Source organism: Ranitomeya imitator, chromosome 4 (assembly GCF_032444005.1).
Source record: "Ranitomeya imitator isolate aRanImi1 chromosome 4, aRanImi1.pri, whole genome shotgun sequence".
Taxonomy (NCBI): domain Eukaryota; kingdom Metazoa; phylum Chordata; class Amphibia; order Anura; family Dendrobatidae; genus Ranitomeya; species Ranitomeya imitator.
Window position 1 is genome coordinate 23,261,794 of NC_091285.1, and position 16,789 is coordinate 23,278,582.

General features: G+C 42.0%; 1 protein-coding gene across 2 annotated transcripts in view; it reads left to right on the forward strand.

The window, feature by feature from the left end:
* Positions 1–711: 711 nt before the first annotated feature.
* Positions 712–16,789, forward strand: part of SHISAL1 (shisa like 1) — a 115,892-nt gene continuing 99,814 nt past the window's right edge. The window contains exon 1 of one of the 2 annotated variants that reach the window (XM_069763345.1): positions 712–1,319. The gene's annotated coding sequence lies outside the window, so the exon portion shown is untranslated. The remainder of the gene's footprint in view (positions 1,320–16,789) is intronic. The other variant, XM_069763344.1, reaches the window with a different exon arrangement.

Sequence of the window (16,789 nt, forward strand, 5' to 3'; positions counted from 1 at the left end):
TATCTATCATCTATCCATCTATTATATATCTATTATCTATTATCTATCTATTATATATCTATCTATCTATTATCTATCTATCTATCTATTATCTATCTATCTATTATCTATCTATCTATTATCTATCTATCTATTATCTATTATCTATCTATCTATTATCTATCTATTATCTATCTATCTATTATCTATCATCTATCCATCTATTATATATCTATTATCTATTATCTATCTATTATATATCTATCTATCTATTATCTATCTATCTATCTATTATCTATTATCTATCTATCTATCTATCTATCATCTATCTATTATCTATCTATTATCTATTATCTATCTATCTATTATCTATCTATTATCTATTATCTATCTATCTATTATCTATCTATCTATTATCTATTATCTATCTATCTATTATCTATCTATTATCTATCTATCATCTATCTATTATCTATCTATCTATTATCTATCTATTATCTATCTATCTATTATTTATCATCTATCTATCTATTATCTATTATCTATCTATCTATTATATATCTATTATCTATCCTTCCATCCATCACTCCCACTCTCCCTGTCTCATTTCCAGTGTTACTCCATGCCATACACCTCCATGCAGCCTCTGCCTAGTTAATGCCAGTCATCCACAGCTGTGGCACCTCCATAATAACCCTGTAATCTGCAGGTGGGCACACAGCCCTGCAGGGCACTCTCCCACCTAATGGGCAGCAGATAATGAGACTCGGGGACATTGTGACACCTGAAATGATGAAACCAATGTGAGAAGTGTAAAGTGCCCCCTCTCCACCCCCGAGTGCCAGCAGCGGGGGGCGCAGGGTGGGCTCCATGTGTGGGGGAGTGGAGCTGGCAGAGCCTCGGTAATTGCCCAGCTCCTTCCATCACTGGCAGAGCAGCTCAGGCTCCGCCACCATTTGACCTCTCTGATGGAAGCCAGTGAGGAGCAGCAGGGAGGGGGAGTGAGGAAGACGATGAGAGCACAGAGGGGACAGCAATCCTGAGAGACATTACTTTCCCAGAAAAGTACGAGGGGTCTGGAGGAGAAACCCTGCGCCTTGGAGCTGTTCCTGCGCTCATTCCTGCGCTCTTTGGATGCAGATTTTTGGGGGAATGATTGCGCCTCCGGCTCTGGAGAAGACCCTCAGATCTCCTCAGCTCTCATCATGAGGGTGTGAGCCCCTGTGTCTCTTCTGTGCTAAGAGTTACTACTTTCCCCCCTTGGAGTATAGGATTTGGGTGAGGAGGATGCATCTGATCATTGAGCCAGGGCTTGGAAGAGAGATCCCCTCAGCTCAAAGGTAAGTTCATGGTGACCTGGACTGTGGACTTTCTGGATTCTGTGCTGACCCCACACTGGGGTGCCCCCTCTATACCCTGTACCCTGCTGGGATCCCCTATATCCTCCCCTGCGTCTTAGATGCATCTTCCATGCTCACCATACAGATGCCTAATACTGTCACCTATCCCCTGCTGTGCCATGATATAACCCCCTGGACCTGCTGTCCATCATTCATTCACAACCTGATGTGCTTCTTTCCGCACACTTATACCTTGGATACATCATATACCTTCTGTACATATTTATGAGACCCTTCACCTATTGATTATTTTTTTTGTGATCACTTATATGTTCGGTGCATCTTTATAATCACATGTACCTGCTGTGCATCCTCCATAGTCTCCTATATCAACTATGCATCCTACACCTGCTGTGCGTCCTCCATAGTCTCCTATATCAACTATGCATCCTACACCTGCTGTGCATCCTCCATAGTCTCCTATATCAACTATGCATCCTACATCGGCTGTGCATCCTCCATAGTCTCCTATATCAACTATGCATCCTACACCTGCTGTGCGTCCTCCATAGTCTCCTATATCAACTATGCATCCTACACCTGCTGTGCATCATTGTGATCATATACCTGTTATAAGTCTTTAGCATCACATGTACCTGTTGTGCATCATCCATAGTCTCCTATATCAACTATGCATCCTACACCTGCTGTGCATCCTCCATAGTCTCCTATATCAACTATGCATCCTACACCTGCTGTGCATCCTCCATAGTCTCCTATATCAACTATGCATCCTACACCTGCTGTGCATCCTCCATAGTCTCCTATATCAACTATGCATCCTACATCGGCTGTGCATCCTCCATAGTCTCCTATATCAACTATGCATCCTACACCTGCTGTGCGTCCTCCATAGTCTCCTATATCAACTATGCATCCTACACCTGCTGTGCATCATTGTGATCATATACCTGTTATAAGTCTTTAGCATCACATGTACCTGTTGTGCATCATCCATAATCTCCTATATCAACTATGCATCCTACACCTGCTGTGCATCATTGTGATCATATACCTGTTATAAGTCTTTAGCATCACATGTACCTGTTGTGCATCATCCATAATCTCCTATATCAACTATGCATCCTACACCTGCTGTGCATCCTCCATAGTCTCCTATATCAACTATGCATCCTACACCTGCTGTGCATCCTCCATAGTCTCCTATATCAACTATGCATCCTACATCGGCTGTGCATCCTCCATAGTCTCCTATATCAACTGTGCATCCTACACCTGCTGTGCATCATCCATAGTCTCCTAGATCAACTATGCATCCTACACCTGCTGTGCGTCCTTCATAGTCTCCTATATCAACTATGCATCCTATACTTGCTGTGCATCATTGTGATCATATACCTGTTATAAGTCTTTAGCATCACATGTACCTGTTGTGCATCATCCATAGTCTCCTATATCAACTATGCATCCTACACCTGCTGTGCGTCCTCCATAGTCTCCTATATCAACTATGCATCCTACACCTGCTGTGCATCATTGTGATCATATACCTGTTATAAGTCTTTATAACCATATGTACCTGATGTGCATTTCCCATAGTTCTCCATTTTAATTATTCCTAATGTGCAACGTATACCTGCTGTGCATTTTCGTGATCGCATGTACCTGCTATGCACCTTTTAACCATATAAACCTGCTGCAAATCTTCCATAGTTACCTATATAAACTGTGCATCCTATGCATAATATACCTTCTGTGCATCTTCCATAGTCACCTACATTACCTGTGCATCCATGTTCACCTACATTACCTGTGCATCATGTGCAAACTATACCTGCTGTGCACCTTTATGATGACATATACCTGCCATGCATTCTTAGGGTCACATACCTGCTGTATATCTTTGTAATCACATACACCTGCTGTCCATCTATATGACAATATTCAGCTTTTGATTAGCTTTGAGGTCACTTATGGCTTTTGTGCATCTTTATAATCACTTATTTCTACTATGCATCTTTGTAGTCAAATGTACCTTTGCTGCAACCTTAGGGTCACCTGTACCTGCTGTGCATCTTCTGTGATCACCTAATCCTGTTGTGCGTCGTCTATGATCATATATACCTTCTGCATATATTCTACAATCACATATTACTACTGTACCTCTTTATGATCACCTATACCTGTTGGGCATCTTCCATGATAACCTAAGCGTGCTGTGCATCTTCTATGATCACCTATACCTGCTGTGCATCTTCCATGATCACCTATACCTGCTGTGCATCTTCCATGATCACCTATACCTGCTGTGCATCTTCCATGATCACCTATACCTGCTGTGCATCTTCCATGATCACCTATACCTGCTGTGCATCTGCCATGATAACCTAAGCCTGCTGTGCATCTTCGATGTTCACATATCTCTCCTGGATATTTTCCACAATCACCCATACCTGCCGTGCATTTTCCATTATAACCTATACCTGCTGTGCATCATCCATGATAACCTATACCTGCTGTCAGTGCTGTGCATCTTTCATAATCACATATACCTCCTGCATATCTTCCACAATCACCTATACCTGCTGTGCATCTTCCACAATCACATATACCTGCTGTGCATCTTCCACAATCACATATACCTGCTGTGCATCTTCCATGATAACCTATAACCGCTGTGCATCTTCCATGATCACCTATACCTGCTGTGCATCTTCCATGATAACCTAAGCTTGCGGTGCACCATCACATATCTCTCCTTGATATCTTCCTCAATCACCCATAACTGCTGTGCATCTTTATGATTACCTATACTTGCTGTGCATCTTTATGATCACCTATACCTGCTGTGCATCTTCCATGATAACCTAAGCTTGCCTTGCTTCTTCCATGATCACATATACCTCCTGCATATCTATCCTCCATAGTTCCCTATACCCCTTTGTACAGCTTTCTGGTACTTTGGAGCACACTTGATCTTGGAGTTTCCTGCTTCCTCTATTAGCTTTGTTCCTCTCCCTCCTTCTGTTTCATCGTTAGCAGATGTTTTACTCAGTATTTACTTTAGGAAATGTATCATTTTTGTGAGTTCTGATACATTGTTGCCATCTAAACAAGGGATGGAATGATACTATTGACGTAAACATAAGAAGCTCTTCTATGACTAAGCAGTAGTATGGCTGTAATGTAAGCTCCATGTGTCTCCAGGAAGGGGTATGATGGGGCATGTGCCAGTGTGCTTCATGCCAAGGAGGCGCCAACGTGCCACTTTGGCTTGGCCAGGACATCTAGGGCCACAGACCACAAGATCTAACTCTGCAGACTGGTGGCCCTATAGGTTCTGGCCATGTATAGGGAGGGTCTTGGGGAAGTGCCCACAATGTAGAGACCTCAGGACCCCATTGAACATCACATGGGCCATTAACGTCCTATAATTTGCCTCCATTTTTTTTCGATTCTTCAGATGAGGACAATCTGATCTGTTTCAGATGTGATGACAAATTGCCCCTATTATCTCTCATTTTACAAGGAGCAGCTACCGTCTATAATAACCTCAGTATATTTTCAGCTTTTTGGCAGGTGGCGGTGATGTACCTGCCCGGTACCATGTGACGGAGGGGGGAAAATCTGTGTACTTGCAGACCCTTGTTCTTATTTTCTGCAAATCCTCACAACTTTTAACCCAATCGCTACCATATGTCTTAAAGCAGTTATGTTCAGTGTATTTAATGTGCTGAAGGGCGCTCCCTGCTGGCCACTGCTGTTTATTGTTTTTAAAGCATATGTTTCCTATTAGAGAATACTGCTTTTATGTAAGAAAAATAGTTCTTGCTAGTAAAAAAAAAACACATTTCAGTAGAAATGATATCAAAAGAAATATTCTTTTATACAGTAAATACTTTAGACAGCCAAGTACTGCTGACACTTGTTGCTTAACAGCCAGAAATCCACACAACGGCTAATAACCGGAATAAATGATATACAGGTATGTTAATATAGATTATGAATCTGCATAAAATGCTACATTACATGTATTATTCACCAGAGCTGCACTCACTATTCTGCTGGTGCAGTCACTGTGTACATACATTACTGATCCTGAGTTACCTCCTGCATTATACCCCAGAGCTGCACTCACTATTCTGCTGGTGCAGTCACTGTGTACATACATTACATTACTGATCCTGAGTTACCTCCTGCATTATACCCCAGAGCTGCACTCACTATTCTGCTGGTGCAGTCACTGTGTACATACATTACATTACTGATCCGGAGTTACATCCTGTACTGTACCCCAGAGCTGCACTCACTATTCTGCTGGTGCAGTCACTGTGTACATACATTACATTACTGATCCTGAGTTACATCCTGTATTGTACCCCAGAGCTTCACTTACTATTCTGCTGGTGCAGTCACTGTGTACATACATTACATTACTGATCCTGAGTTACATCCTGTATTATACTCCAGAGCTGCACTCACTATTCTGCTGGTGCAGTCACTGTGTACATACATTACATTACTGATCCTGAGTTACATCCTGTATTATACCCCAGAGCTGCACTCACTATTCTGCTGGTGCAGTCACTGTGTACATACATTACATTACTGATCCTGAGTTACATCCTGTATTGTACCGCAGAGCTGCACTCACTATTCTGCTGGTGCAGTCACTGTGTACATACATTACATTACTGATCCTGAGTTACATCCTGTATTATACCCCAGAGCTGCACTCACTATTCTGCTGGTGCAGTCACTGTGTACATACATTACATTACTGATCCTGAGTTACATCCTGTATTATACCCCAGAGCTGCACTCACTATTCTGCTGGTGCAGTCACTGTGTACATACATTACATTACTGACCCTGAGTTACATCCTGTATTATACCCCAGAGCTGCACTCACTATTCTGCTGGTGCAGTCACTGTGTACATACATTACATTACTGATCCTGAGTTACATCCTGTATTATACCCCAGAGCTGCTCTCACTATTCTGCTGGTGCAGTCACCGTGTACATACATTACATTACTGACCCTGAGTTACATCCTGTATTATACCCCAGAGCTGCACTCACTATTCTGCTGGTGCAGTCACTGTGTACATACATTACATTACTGATCCTGAGTTACATCCTGTATTATACCCCAGAGCTGCACTCACTATTCTGCTGGTGCAGTCACTGTGTACATACATTACATTACTGATCCTGAGTTACATCCTGTATTATACTCCAGAGCTGCACTCACTATTCTGCTGGTGGAGTCACTGTGTACATACATTACATTACTGACCCTGAGTTACATCCTGTATTATACTCCAGAGCTGCACTCACTATTCTGCTGGTGCAGTCACTGTGTACATACATTACATTACTGATCCTGAGTTACATCCTGTATTATACTCCAGAGCTGCACTCACTATTCTGCTGGTGGAGTCACTGTGTACATACATTACATTACTGACCCTGAGTTACATCCTGTATTATACTCCAGAGCTGCACTCACTATTCTGCTGGTGCAGTCACTGTGTACATACATTACATTACTGACCCTGAGTTACATCTTGTATTATACTCCAGAGCTGCACTCACTATTCTGCTGGTGCAGTCACTGTGTACATACATTACATTACTGATCCTGAGTTACATCCTGTATTATTCACCAGAGCCGCACTCACTATTCTGCTGGTGCAGTCACTGTGTACATACATTACATTACTGATCCTGAGTTACATCCTGTATTATACCCCAGAGCTGCACTCACTATTCTGCTGGTGCAGTCACTGTGTACATACATTACATTACTGATCCTGAGTTACCTCCTGCATTATACCCCAGAGCTGCACTCACTATTCTGCTGGTGCAGTCACTGTGTACATACATTACATTACTGATCCGGAGTTACATCCTGTATTATACTCCAGAGCTGCACTCACTATTCTGCTGGTACAGTCACTGTGTACATACATTACATTACTGATCCTGAGTTACCTCCTGCATTATACTCCAGAGCTGCACTCACTATTCTGCTGGTGCAGTCACTGTGTACATACATTACATTACTGATCCTGAGTTACATCCTGTATTATACTCCAGAGCTGCACTCACTATTCTGCTGGTGCAGTCACTGTGTACATACATTACTGATCCTGAGTTACCTCCTGTATTATACTCCAGAGCTGCACTCACTATTCTGCTGGTGCAGTCACAGTGTACATACATTACATTACTGATCCTGAGTTACCTCCTGTATTATACTCCAGAGCTGCACTCACTATTCTGCTGGTGCAGTCACTGTGTACATACATTACATTACTGATCCTGAGTTACATCCTGTATTATACCCCAGAGCTGCACTCACTATTCTGTTGGTGGAGTCACTGTGTACATACATTACATTACTGATCCTGAGTTACCTCCTGTATTATACTCCAAAGCTGCACTCACTATTCTGCTGGTGCAGTCACTGTGTACATACATTACATTACTGATCCTGAGTTACATCCTGCATTATATTCCAGAGCTGCACTCACTATTCTGCTGGTGGAGTGTGGGAGATATTAAGAATAGGGGGGGTGGGGTACAATATGGATAGGAGCAGTGTGGTTGAGAGATTATGGAGAGAGGCAGTGTGGGGTGACATTATGAAGGGGGCAGTGTAGGTGTACACTATGGGGAGGGGCAGTGTGGGGGGACATTATGAAAGGGGCAGTGTGGGGACATTACGGAGAAGGACCGTGTGGGGAAATTTTATAGAGCGGGGTAGTGTGAGAGGAATATTTTCTGCAGTTAACACAGTGAGGGGCAATTGTTTATTCAGGGGAACAGCATGGGAGACATTTTTATTCATGGGGCAGAATAGTGATACTTTTATTTTTAAGGGCACCTTGTCAGGAAGTGCAGTTGAAGGCTGAGAAGAGGGAAGTTTTGGGAGATTAGCTCTGGGCGTGGAATTTCATCATGGCATCTGTACTATGACAAAAGGTAACTATAAGGTACCTGGATGTAAATGTTTATTAGTGATACTGACAATGTCTCATCAAACGTTCCTGTATGGTCCGAAGTCTGATGACTAGTCACAACAACTTCCAGTATCTCCTTACTATTGTTAAGGATCTAATGGGATTTTAAGGTTCACGTGACGCAAGTGTATATGGGGATGACCTGAAAATGCAGTTGATCACTGTACTAAGCTTGGTGATATATTCATGTACTGATGGTAGTTCTGGTACAGTATTCATGTACTGACGGTGGTTCTGGAGCTGCATTCATGTACTGAAAGTGGTTATGGCACTGTAATCATGTACTACCGGTGGTTATGGCACTCTGTTCATGTAGTGACAGTGTTTCTGGTCCTGTATTCATGTATTATCTGTTGTTATGGCACTGCATTCATGTTCTGACGGTGGTACTGATGGTGGTTCTGGCACTGCATTCATGTACTGACGGTGGTTCTGGAGCTGTATTCATGTACTGACGGTGGTTATGGCACTGTAATCATGTACTACCGGTGGTTATGGCACTCTGTTCATGTAGTGACAGTGTTTCTGGTCCTGTACTCAAGTATTATCTGTAGTTCTGGCACTGCATTCATGTTCTGACGGTGGTACTGATGGTGGTTCTGGCACTGCATTCATGTACTGAGAGTGGTTCTGGTGCTGCATTCATGTACTTATGGTGGTTCTGGCGCTGTATTCATGTGCTGACAGTAGTTCTGATCATGCAGCAATCCATAACGTGCTTCATGTTGAAAATGAAAAGTCCTCAAAACTTAGTTTTGAGATTATGAGGTGGATTTGGTTGAGTTTCTACTCCAAACACTCAGTGTAAGTTTGGGTGTGTTCACACTGGTTTTTGGAAACAGAAACTTAGCAGAAACTGCACAAATCTTTCTCAAATACTCAACACTTGTTTCTGATGATGTCTTGCTGCATTGACAGTGGTTCTGGTAATGTACTCATGTATGTACCCCTTTGAATTTTTTTGCAGTCCCCTCGGATTGGTTTAGCATGACAGTGTGACCCTTAAACCCAAAAATCTTGTTCACCTCTGCAATAGAATAAGTATGCAATGCCTATACACTACCGTTCAAAAGTTTAGGGTCACCCAGACAATTTTGTGTTTTCCATGAACACTCATACTTTTATTAATCAAATGAGTTGCCAAATGAATTGAAAATCTAGTCCAGACATTGACAAGGTTCAAAAAAAAGATTTTTATTTGAAATAATAATTTTCTCCTTCAATCTTTGCTCCCTTTGCAGCAATTCCAGCATTGCAGACCTTTGGCATTCTAGCAGTTAATTTGCTGCGGTAATCTGGAGACATTTCCCCCCATGCTTCCAGAAGCCGCTCCCACAAGTTGGTTTGGTTGATGGGCACTTTTTGGCACCATACGGTCAAGCTGCTCCCACAACAGCTCAATGGGGCTGAGATCTGGTGACTGTGCTGGCCGCTTCATTACAGATAGATACCAGCTGCCTGCTTCTTCCATAAATAGTTCTTGCATAATTTGGAGGTGTGCTTTGGGTCATTGTCCTGTTGTGGTATGAAATTGGCTCCAATCAGGTGCTGTCCACAGGGTATGGCATGGCGTTACAAAATGGAGTGATAGCCTTCCTTATTCAAAATCTCTTTTACATTGTACAAATCTCCCACTTTACCAGCACCAAAGCAACCCCAGACCATCACATGACCTCCACCATGCTTGACAGATGGCGTCACGCACTCTTCCAGCATCTTTTCAGTTGTTCTGCATCTCACAAATGTTCTTCTGTGTGATCCAAACACCTCAAACTTGGATTCGTCTGTCCATAACACTTTTTACCAATCTTCCTCTGTCCAATGTCTGTGTTCTTTTGCCCATATTAATCTTTTCCTTTTATTAGCCAATCTCAGATATGGCTTTTTCTTTGCCACTCTGTCCTGAAGGCCGGCATCCCGGAGTCGCCTCTTCCCTGTAGACGTTGACACTGGCGTTTTGCGTGTACTTTTTAATGAAGCTGCCAGTTGAGGACCTGTGAGGCATCGATTTCTCAAACTACAGACTCTAATGTACTTGTCTGGTTGCTCAGTTGTGCAGCGCAGCCTCCCACTTCTCTCTCTACTCTGGTTAGAGCCTGTTTGTGCTCTCCTCTGAAGGGAGTAGTACACACCATTGTAGGAAATCTTCAGTTTCTTGGCAATTTCTCGCTTGGAATAGCCTTAATTTCTAAGAACAAGAATAGACTGTCGAGTTTCACATGAAAGTTCTTTTTTTCTGGCCATTTTGAGAGTTTAATGGAACCAACAAATGTAATGCTCCAGATTCTCAACTAGCTCAAAGGAAGGTCAGGTTTATAGGTTCTCTAATCAGCCAAACTGTTTTCAGCTGTGCTAGCATACCTGCACAAGGGTTTTAATAATAATAACTCCAAATAACTGTTTTTTCAGAGTGCAAGTCAGGAGCTTTAAGATCGTCCTCCTCTTAGACAGCGCCTCCCCTGCGGAGCCTAATAAGTCACATGACTCCCATACAGCACTTACATTCCCTGCCTGGCTCTCTATTAGAGTCACTCTTTCCTTACACAACAGTTTTCATGATTTGATTTTAATTAAACAAGGATGAGTAAGTAAAAAAAAAAATCATTAATTTTTTTGGCAAATTTTGAGCCTGCGAACACATTTTCTGCAAATCCTGTCCTGCACATTCCCATATGACAGTGCTCTTTTCCAGTTGGCTGGGGCAGCCTGGTCTTACTGGTGGTGACCCATGTGCCACTGACCATGTGTGCGGAATTTATTTCCACCGCTAGCCTTGGCGCTGGATCCGACAGATGCTGCCGCGGAGTAAACGAGCTGATCGGATAGGATTTGGCACCTCAAAACAATAAAATAAACAGCTAATGGCCTAACACTGCAAACCTACACAAATATTTTCCCCAGCATTCAGCCTACAACAGCTCGGTAAACACAAACAGCCCCGGACAAGCGCTGCGCAGACTAATAACGCGCGCCCCGAGCCAAATTTGTCATACAAATTGAGTCTTCTCTTAGAAGAAAAAATGTTCTAGATTTTCCTTTTGTTTTTTCTTACTACCTTCCGTTACAGTTACATAACTCATCATTAGGGCGATTAGAATGACTACGGAGAGAGAGTAGATGGAAATAATGAGGAGTAGTAGACGCATACGGAAATATCGAAGAAAATTCTAAACATCTGCGCATTCGAAAAGAAAAGCCACATTGTGTCGAGAGCAAAATATCACTCGCTTGCTTCCGCTTATGGATTTTTTTATGCCACGGTCACCAGTGCCAACGGCTGAGCTGTGGTCATCCGCCACAGCACGTGCCATAACAAAAGTGAGCGTTTATGAGCGCCACCTAGTGGTTAATCCCCGCCACTACATGAAAATGGAAATTCTAGAACTAGAGTTGAGTAAAAAGATTAGCAGGACCTTGGTCAAACAGCCACATCAGCACCAGACCAGAGCTCTGCCAACCTCCTGGCACCTCTTCTGATTAGTGTTCCTGGGATGACATCATACTTGCGTCACGTCACAACGATGACATCGCTCAAGTCCTACTAGATAAAAGTGGTGCGGAAGACAAGTGGAGGTAGGAAAGAATTTCCAGGGCTCTGAACTGTTGGCCGCTTGTACATGATGTTTTTGCTCAACTCTATCTAGAAGGGATTGTTCTGTAAACAACATATATCCCCTATTGACATGTATGATCGTTAGGGGTCTGACCACTGAGACCCCCACTGATCACAAGAGCATGGATCCCGCCATGTAATTGAAATATTATACAGCCTGAGATGATCCTGAGAATAAGTGAAGAGCTGAGAATTTGGCTTCTGAGACCACAAATGGTCCTGAGAGTAAGTGAAGAGCTGAGAATTTGGCTTCTGAGACCCCCAATAGTGATGAGAATGAGTGAAGAGCTGAGAATTGGGCTTCTGAGACCACCAATAGTCCTGGGAATAAGTGAAGAGCTGAGAATTTGGCTTCTGAGACCCTCAATGGTGGTGGGAATGAGTGAAGAGCTGAGAATTTGGCTTCTGACACTCCCAATGGTGCTGAGAATAAGTGAAGAGCTGAGAATTTGGCTTCTGGGACCCCCAATGGTGCTGAGAATGAGTGAAGAGCTGAGAATTTGGCTTCTGAGATCACCAATAGTCCTGAGAATAAGTGAAGAGCTGAGAATTTGGCTTCTGAGACCACTAATGGTCCTGAGAATAAGTGAAGAGCTCAGAATTTGGCTTCTGAGACCCTCAATGGTGGTAGGAATGAGTGAAGAGTTGAGAATTTGGCTTATGAGACCACCAGTGGTGGTGAGAATAAGTGAAGAGCTGAGAATTTGGCTTCTGAGACCACTAATGGTCCTGAGAATAAGCAAAGAGCTGAGAATTTGGCTTCTGAGACCCTCAATTGTGGTGGGAATAAGTGAAGAGCTGAGATTTTGGCTTACGAGACCACCAATGGTGCTGAGAATGAGTGAAGAGCTGATTTTTTTGGCTTCTGAGACCCTCAATGGTGGTGGGAATGAGTGAAGAGCTGAGAATTTGGCTTCTGAGACCACTAATAGTCCTGAGAATAAGTGAAGAGCTGCGAATTTGGCTTCTGAGACCACCAATGGTGGTGAGAATAAGTGAAGAGCTGAGAATTTGGCTTCTGAGACCACTAATGGTCCTGAGAATAAGCAAAGAGCTGAGAATTTGGCTTCTGAGACCCTCAATTGTGGTGGGAATAAGTGAAGAGCTGAGATTTTGGCTTACGAGACCACCAATGGTGCTGAGAATGAGTGAAGAGCTGAGAATTTGGCTTCTGAGACCCTCAATGGTGGTGGGAATGAGTGAAGAGCTGAGAATTTGGCTTCTGAGACCACTAATAGTCCTGAGAATAAGTGAAGAGCTGCGAATTTGGCTTCTGAGACCACCAATGGTGGTGAGAATAAGTGAAGAGCTGCGAATTTGGCTTCTGAGACCACCAATGGTGCTGAGAATGAGTGAAGAGCTGAGAATTTGGCTTCTGAGACCCTCAATGGTGGTGGGAATGAGTGAAGAGCTGAGAATTTGGCTTCTGAGACCACTAATAGTCCTGAGAATAAGTGAAGAGCTGATAATTTGGCTTCTGAGACCACTAATGGTCCTGCGAATAAGTGAAGAGGTGAGAATTTGGCTTCTGAGACGCTCAATGATGGTGGGAATGAGTGAAGAGCTGAGAATTTGGCTTCTGAGACCCCCAATGGTGGTGAGAATGAGTGAAGAGCTGAGAATTTGGCTTCTGAGACCCTCAGTGGTGCTGAGAATGAGTGAAGAGCTGATAATTTGGCTTCTGAGACCACTAATGATCCTGAGAATAAGTGAAGAGCTGAGAATTTGGCTTCTGAGACCCTCAATGGTCCTGAGAATAAGTGAAGAGCTGAGAATCTTGCTGCTTAGACCCCCAATGGTCATGTGAGTGAAGCGGTAGTGAGCATGTGCGACCACTGCTCCATTACCGGCCTATGGGAGTAGTGGTCAGTAATTTTTCACTCATACAAGGGACTTTCGGCCCCTTATTTTCGAGATCAGTGGGGTTCTCATCAGCCAGACTCGCAGCAATCATACTTTTCTCATCTATCCTGCGGGTAGAGGTTACCTCGTCTAGGCAAAAATTTAGTAAAACTGGGTGACAACTTCGGCAGGAGCAGAAGTGGTGGAACAAGAGCTGTCAGCCTTGGCCTAGAATTTTTAACCCCTTATATCGTCACAGATATTTTAGCCTTGCCATACAGCGTTAGTGATCGCTTTCGACAGTCTTCGATGACCATGTCGCCCTCACGTTTCAGAACCTGAATCCTATGGGGGGGGCGGGTATCGAAATGCTGATTTTTAACCAATATTTATGCAATTAATTCGGCTGATGTCTTGATTAGATGATTAGTGTTGTTTCCATGACGATGCCAGCAATGGTCGCATCACGGATTTCATCGCCTCTTCGCGCTCGTGCAAATCAAACACATCTGTGACACCAGTAAGCCCCCTGTCTAATTAAAGCTCGCGGTATCGTCACACCTGACTGTGCTCCTGAGTGACAGCGGGAAATACAGATATAGCCTTATCTATAGGATTATAGCGCTATTTAATAAAGTTGCCTCCTACCCCCGGAGGAGCAAGGGACGGACGAGGGAGGAGACACCCCAAAATGTCCACCGTCAGAGGAGCCTCACTGCCCTCACAGCACACAGCAGAGGTTAAATAAGCGTCTTTAGGACCCAGTGCCCGACAGTTGTAATTTTAGGCAGTGTATGGCGGTGTAATGTCATTTTTGTATTTTTGGAAATATATGGCTGTTTTATTTGACCATTGTATGACATTTGTGATGCCATAATTTCTGTTACCACCATGTATTTGTAGTCTTATCTCAGCAGTGTATAGTGGTATTATTTGGGCAAAAGCTTGACGATAGTATTCATGCATGATATGGCGGTATTACTTGTGCATTGTTTGCTGAATGCTCTGGAAATTTCATTGCATGATATTGCAATCTGTGGCTGGTGTCACGGTGTTATTTGTGCACTGTATGATGGTATTATTTATGCATAATTTTTATCTATTTATTGCATTGAGTTTTAATTAGGCTTTCTTTTTACTTGGGCACTGTATGATTGCAGCCATGTTATGTTTGCTCTGCCTGGCAGTGTTATTTATGCACTGTATGATGTTGGGAATTGTGCGACATTGCAATTTGTGCACTGTGTGATGTGTTATTTGGGCATTCCGCCGTGCTATTTGTCCATTTTATTAAACTTTTATCGGGGTATTGCAGGATCTTTTTATTTGTACCCTTTATGATCACATTATTTGTGCGCTGTATGGTGGTATTATATGGGAATTGTACAGTTTTGCTATTGTGCATTGTTTGGTGGTATTATATGGGAGTTTTATTGTTTTACTATTTGTGCATTGTATGGTGGCATTATATGGGAGTTTTATTGTTTTACTATTTGTGCATTGTATGGTGGCATTATATGGGAGTTTTATTGTTTTACTATTTGTGTATTGTATGGTGGCATTATATGGGAGTTTTATTGTTTTGCTATTGTGCATTGTATGGTGGCATTATATGGGAGTTTTATTGTTTTGCTATTGTGCATTGTATGGTGGTACTATATGGGAGTTTTATTGTTTTGCTATTGTGCATTGTATGGTGGCATTATATGGGAGTTTTATTGTTTTGCTATTGTGCATTGTATGGTGGTATTATATGGGAGTTTTATTGTTTTGCTATTCTGCATTGTATGGTGGTACTATATGGGAGTTTTATTGTTTTGCTATTTGTGCATTGTATGGTGGCATTATATGGGAGTTTTATTGTTTTGCTATTTGTGCATTGTATGGTGGCATTATATGGGAGTTTTATTGTTTTGCTATTTGTGCATTGTATGGTGGTATTATATGGGAGTTTTATTGTTTTGCTATTTGTGCATTGTATGGTGGCATTATATGGGAGTTTTATTGTTTTGCTATTTGTGCATTGTATGGTGGCGTTATATGGGAGTTTTATTGTTTTGCTATTTGTGCATTGTATGGTGGTATTATATGGGAGTTTTATTGTTTTGCTATTTGTGCATTGTATGGTGGCATTATATGGGAGTTTTATTGTTTTGCTATTTGTGCATTGTATGGTGGTACTATATGGGAGTTTTATTGTTTTGCTATTTGTGCATTGTATGGTGGCATTATATGGGAGTTTTATTGTTTTGCTATTCTGCATTGTATGGTGGCATTATATGGGAGTTTTATTGTTTTACTATTTGTGTATTGTATGGTGGCATTATATGGGAGTTTTATTGTTTTACTATTTGTGCATTGTATGGTGGCATTATATGGGAGTTTTATTGTTTTGCTATTCTGCATTGTATGGTGGTATTATATGGGAGTTTTATTGTTTTGCTATTCTGCATTGTATGGTGGCGTTATATGGGAGTTTTATTGTTTTACTATTTGTGTATTGTATGGTGGCATTATATGGGAGTTTTATTGTTTTACTATTTGTGCATTGTATGGTGGCATTATATGGGAGTTTTATTGTTTTGCTATTCTGCATTGTATGGTGGTATTATATGGGAGTTTTATTGTTTTGCTATTCTGCATTGTATGGTGGTATTATATGGGAGTTTTATTGTTTTACTATTTGTGCATTGTATGGTGGCATTATATGGGAGTTTTATTGTTTTGCTATTCTGCATTGCATGGTGGCATTATATGGAGTTTTATTGTTTTACTATTTGTGCATTGTATGGTGGCATTATATGGGAGTTTTATTGTTTTGCTATTCTGCATTGTATGGTGGTATTATATGGGAGTTTTATTGTTTTGCTATTGTGCATTGTATGGTGGTATTATATGGGAGTTTTATTGTTTTGCTATTGTGCATTGTATGGTGGTATTATATGGGAGTTTTATTGTTTTGCT